This window comes from Montipora foliosa, chromosome 3 (genome assembly GCF_036669935.1).
Source record: "Montipora foliosa isolate CH-2021 chromosome 3, ASM3666993v2, whole genome shotgun sequence".
NCBI classification, from domain to species: domain Eukaryota; kingdom Metazoa; phylum Cnidaria; class Anthozoa; order Scleractinia; family Acroporidae; genus Montipora; species Montipora foliosa.
Window position 1 is genome coordinate 8,328,282 of NC_090871.1, and position 6,106 is coordinate 8,334,387.

At 37.6% G+C, this 6,106-nt stretch overlaps 1 protein-coding gene across 2 annotated transcripts in view; it reads right to left on the reverse strand.

The window, feature by feature from the left end:
* LOC137994453 (uncharacterized) overlaps nt 1-3,399 on the reverse strand; it is a 13,740-nt gene extending 10,341 nt beyond the window's left edge. The window contains exon 1 of one of the 2 annotated variants that reach the window (XM_068840031.1): nt 3,332-3,399. The gene's annotated coding sequence lies outside the window, so the exon portion shown is untranslated. Of the gene's footprint in view, nt 1-758; nt 831-3,331 lie in introns of those variants that run through there. The other variant, XM_068840030.1, reaches the window with a different exon arrangement.
* Between the last annotated feature and the right edge of the window lie 2,707 nt (nt 3,400-6,106).

Consider the following 6,106-nt stretch of genomic DNA (forward strand, 5'->3'; position numbering starts at 1 on the left):
GTTCGTTAATACCGTGAGGATTAAGGGTGCCGATTTGGAAGATGAATTTTTGTTCCAGATTCTTGCGGCTTTCCGTCGTACCTAGATGTAGGGAAAGGCCGCAGATAGCCATGTGTTTTTTGGAGTGGTTAGGCAGATTAAAATGACGAACGACTGGCTTAGATGCACCTTAGTCATTCTTCTCAACAACGCGAAGGTGTTCGCGGAATCGGTCACCTAGTCATCTACCTGTCTCGCCAATGTATAATTTATTGCATAACGTACACGTTATGCAATAAATGACATTTGCAGAGGTACACGTGAAACGTTCGGTGATCTTAACAGATTGCTTAGGTCCCGATATATTGCATCGAATAATGTTATTCCGCTACAGAAAAGTTTAAGGTATTATTTTGCTTCAATTTTACTTGGTAAGAGTGTTTTGAAAAAAAATGCATTGCATCATTTGTATCAGGGCGCGTACGAACGATGTAAACAGCACAAAAAGTAAGCCAAAGATTTTTATTTGATTCGATAAACAACATGACGAGTGGCAAGCGTTGACAAGCCCAATTCTCAAGCTTTGCATCGTGTTGAAAACAACTTCTTTCATTGAAGAACTCCCGTTGCGTCCGTATTTGCTCTGTTCTAAACCGGTCAAACCGGGACACTACAGTGTATTACCGTCTCATATTTTGCACGTTCTCTTGACCAAATATGGTAAAATGGCGTAATAGTGGAATAATAAACTGTAATACTACCCTTTACAAAAAACCTACCTTTCTTCTTTGCTCCGGGACTTTCAAGTTGTGCTTTGTTTTTGAACGAATAAACTACAGTATTAATAGCGCTTGTCCACCTCGTCACAAGAGTATTTAATCATGATGTGGGCAGAACATTCTTCTACTTTGACAGATCACGTGTTTCCGCTTTGAGGGCTTTTGTATTGCTATACCAGCTTGAAAGTTCTGGACGAATTCAAAGTACGTTCTATAAAGGATTTTAATTTCCGAGAAATAAATAATATCACAAACACCGGGATCTTGTGGGTCGCAACCGGGCTTTGCTTTGGTACCCTTACCTTTTTTCCTTTTGGGTTATAGAGTAATTTTTCAAGATAACCAACACCCATTGTATCTTTTTTTTTTTTCTTTTTTCTTTTTAACGATTAAATATGATAAGCATTTAAAGTTAATTTTGTGGCATGAATCCCAAGCCATTGGGGTGACAAATACCAACACGTACTCGGACTATTAATTGAATGGGTGCCCGTGAAGAGGTCACTACGGAGTGTCAACCATATCGATTTCCAACATACAACGGTGGAGGAAAGGAAAACAAATCCTATTTCATCTTTTGCAACAATTATCGAACGATAATTGGCACTTTTATTCAACAAAGACTAGCCTGCGAGCAAGCTCTCAGTGGTTCGAGGTTTTAAAGTTGGTGGCCACGTCTTCCTATCACACTAGGCTGATTTGGTAACAGAACGGGAACGTCAGTGGCGACGGCGCGCAGAAAAAACACCGATGAGAATTCAGAATAGAATATACGTCACTCTTTTCTTCTCTATTCTAAATTCTCATTGGTAGTTTTGCTGCGCGCGACGTCGCCACTGACGTTCCCGTTCTGTTGCTAAATCAGCCTAATAACAAAACGATTGCTCTTTTACAAGTACAGTATAGATTTTTAAAGACTAAAATCAGTGCGAATAAAATTTGTTCCACTAAAGTGAACACAGAAAAGTGCTGAACATAGAAAAAAATATAGATTATCTGCTAATTTCCCCGCCACTTACTTGCATAATGTTAACACATCTATTGACGTATTGAATTGTTCTGAAAGTCGCCTATAGTGTTCAAGTCGGTACGAAGGTTCAAGTTTTTCATCAAATAGAGTCGTGCCTTAAAACTAAATTTGTTTTTTCTATTCTTTTACAAATGCGCACGGAAACAGGGCATGCAATTCATTCACTTTCTCTTCCTTTGCATGGATCAAGAATTGGACCAAGAATTGTTTGCTGGCATTGTTTTCATAATCACTAAACAAAAAGTGTGTGATAAACACATCTTATTCGATGGTTTAACATATAATACGCGCGGATATTTTGCGAGTTGCGTAGTATTTTTCCGAGCCCCGCACGGGGCGAGGAAAAATACGAGCAATGAGCAAAATATCCGCGAGTATTACATGTTAAACCATCGAATAAGATTATTCCCTTACCGAAAAGTTTAAGGTGTTATTTTGCTTCAATTTTACTTGGTAAGAGAGTGTTTTGAAAAAAAATGCATTGCATCATCTGTCCTTCAGGGCGCGTACAAATGATGTAAACAATACAAAAAGTTAGCCAAAGATTTTTATTTGATTCGATAAACAAAATGACGAGTGGCAAGCCTTGACAAGCCCAATTCTCAGGCTTTCGATAGATTAAAATGACGAGCGACTGGCGTAGATGCATCTTTGTCATTCTTCTCAACAACGCGAAGGTGTTCGCGGAATCGGTCACCTAGTCGTCTACCTGTCTCGCCAATGTATAATTTATTGCATAACGTACAGGTTATGCAATAAATGACATTTGCAGAGGTACATGTGAAACGATCGCTGATCTTAACAGAGTGCTTAGGTCCCGATGTCTTGCATCGAATAAGATTATTCCACTACAGAAAAGTTTAAGGTGTTTTTTTGCTTCAATTTTACTTGGTAAGAGTGTTTTGAAAAAAAAAATGCATTGCATCATCTGTCCTTCAGGACGCGTACAAACGTTGTAAACAACACAAAAACGTAGCCAAAGATCTTTATTTGATTCGATAAACAAGATGACGAGTGGCAAGCGTTGACAAGCCCAATTCTCGGGCTTTGCATCGTGTTGAAAACAACTTCTTTCATTGAAGAACTCCCGTTGCGTCCGTATTTGCTCTGTTCTAAACCGGTCAAACCGGGACACTACAGTGTATTACCGTCTCATATTTTGCGCGTTCTCTTGACCAAATATGGTAAAATGGCGTAATAGTGGAATATCAATTAACAATTATTCGCCGAAAGCGAAGTGATTATCGGTGAATATTCACCGAGACGAAGTCGAGGTGAATATTCACCGATAATCACTTCGCTTTCGGCGAATAATTGTTTAGTATAAATACACAGGTAATTATTTCAAAAAAGAGAAAAAAAAACATTTCAAGGCAAAAATCATCAATCATCAGTGGCAAAACGACTACTGGCAGCCATTTTGTCCGTCAAGGGGATTATCGGCTGATAATCCGAGATAGCGAGCCAATGAAAGCGCGCGATTTTGTATAATCACCTGTGTATTTATACTAGACTGTAATACTACCCATTACTAAAGACCTACCTTTCTCCTTTGCTCCGGGACTTTCAAGGAGTGCTTTGTTTTTGAACGAATTAACTACAGTATTAATAGCGCTTGTCCACCTCGTCACAAGAGTATTTAATCATGATGTGGGCAGAACATTCTTCTACTTTGACAGATCACGTGTTTCTGCTTTGAGGGCTTTTGTATTGCTATACCAGCTCGAAAGTTCTGGACGAATTCAAAGTACGTTCTATAAAGGATTTTAATTTCCGAGAAATAAATAATATCACAAACAGCGGGATCTTGTGGGTATTAATAGTACTTGTCCACCTCGTCACGAGAGTTTTTAATCATGATGTGGGCGGAACATTCTTCTACTTTGACAGATCACGTGTTTCCGCATTAAGGGCTTTTGTACTGCTATACCCGCTCGAAAATTCTCGACCAATTTAAAATACGTTTTATAAACGATTTATCCGAGAAATAAATAATACCACTAACAGCGTGACCGGTAATCAGAGTTGGAAGTACCTACATGCAACGTATTTTAGCGAAATTATATATTGTTTTAGTAGTTTTCTTTCTCGGTCGAAAAAAAAAATTAAGCCATGATTTTTAAAAACCATAATTTTTAAACCTTATTTTTGGCCAGATTTTAAGCCAATACCAATTCCTGATCACTGAGCGGTTTTCACATTCGATGCTACTTCTCTCCCCGGACTCATTCAAAACTGACGTTTTCCAGGAATTCAATTGGAAATAACTTAAAATTGTAAGTGTCTATTGTTGCATCAAAGAACGAACTGATTGACCTATTCCAAGTTAGTTAGGTAAACAGCTGGGCAGATAAGCTCTTTATGCTTGACGTGTGGGTCTCTCTATGTGTGTAAGGTACGTTTTTTAGACCGAGTTTTGGAACCCTATATCTCTTAGATAAGACGTGGCCACTGACTGTGAAACTGCATGTGACAACTCTTTTTCGCCTTTGTTTAGCCTGCGCATTCGAACAGTCGAGCAAACTTTTCATCTTCCTCGAACCACTGAAAGCCTGCTCGAAGTCTGGTCTTAGTAGAATAAAAATGTCAATAACCGCTTGTCAATTGTTGCAAAAAAGAAACAGGAGTTTTCTTCTTTTCTTTCACTCTTTTTACATTGGAAGTTGATATTGTTGACACAACTGAGTCACTTCTTTACTGATACCCATTGAATTAATTGAATTAATTAAGGGTGAAACATTCCTGCACTTTGACAGATCATGAAAAAGCGGTATATAGCTTCCTTAATTTAAAAGACCTCCAGCAACAGAAGCAACAGAGAGGCCAAAGAAAGATAATACAGTCTGTCAAAGTCTTACAGCGAAAATCGGGTATGATTATTTATGATATCCTTATTGTGGGTTTTACCTTTATTAATCACTATACATTCAATTAACATTCCAGAAATATTGTTTGGACTTCACGGTCTTCCGAGTTTCACAGTGATCATGCATAAAATGAATTTCAATGAAATATTGTGTAAAACCAAAAACGAAAGCAGTTATTCCGAGAAACTGAAAAGCGAATACCATTCATTTTGGGTTGAGGTATCTTCCCTCCTGCCAAAAGTGATTTCAACCCATGTCGTGCCGAAAATGTGAAACAATCCGATAGAATAAAAGGCCAAAAAGTAGACCGATTACAATTCAAATCTTTAACAAACATGAATTTCGTAGGAAACAATAAACAACTTCGTTATACATTAATAATTCTTACAAATAAATAGCTTGAAGTCTTTTTTTAAAAGTAGGCAAGAGAGTTGGCAGAAACAACATCGGAATTAGGAGAATTGTAAAACTTATGACCTTGATAAAAAAGTGGGGAGAATTGTTTAGTATTAGCTCTGCAGTAAATTGGAACGTCTTACAATTTCTTTTATAATAGGAATGTATTTGAATTTTTTAGTAAAATATATTTTTTTGCTAACAGTAAACGGGAAGGGTCGAGATTAGATAGGAGTACATACAATTGCAAGGTGTATATGTTGCCGGGTAAAATCTGCTTTTCCCTAATTTAAATTGGTGATTCTCATTTCACCCACAATGGTTGAATATGCACTCAGATGAATTGAAGAAACTTGTTTGGATCCTAAATTAAACCTAGGGAAAAATAGGGTCAGGTTAGCATTAGTTTTGGTTATTATACATCCATATCAATTATGACTTATCAGTATACAAAAGTAAACAATGAAAAGAACAGTGTTAGGTTGATCACTTTCATCGCTGAAGAGCAGTGATGTAGACACAGGACTATAGATCTGGAGGGTCCGAGTTCGAGCACAGGTAAGTGCATAGTACAGTTCTTTGTTCCCTAATGATGTTGCATTGTTGAGACTGAATGGATAAGTGAATGAATACTGAAACTGATAACCGATTAGAGAACTGCCTCGAAATTGCGGCGGCAAAAGACTTGAGTTTTATGATATACGTGGACTTGCTTTACATCGGAGGCTATCGTGAAAGTCGCCCGTAGATAGTCACAATGAACAATATATCTAAGTTCTAGCTTCGTAAGTACTTCCTGCCGTGTACCTCAAGGATAGCTCCTTGGACCAATTCCCTTTGCTTTGATTCACTAATTTCTCCTTTCCCAACCTATGACACACTTGCCTGGGGTAAATGATATTTCAGCACACTTCACAGCTTTGGTTGCTAAATATTAAAGTTTTCACTCAAGTAAAGGAAATTTACAAATAGAATGCCAGAAGCAGTAGTAGATAAGTCACAAATTAAGGTTATTAAAAATTTCTATTCAAAATAACCTAAAATCATGCGTCTTA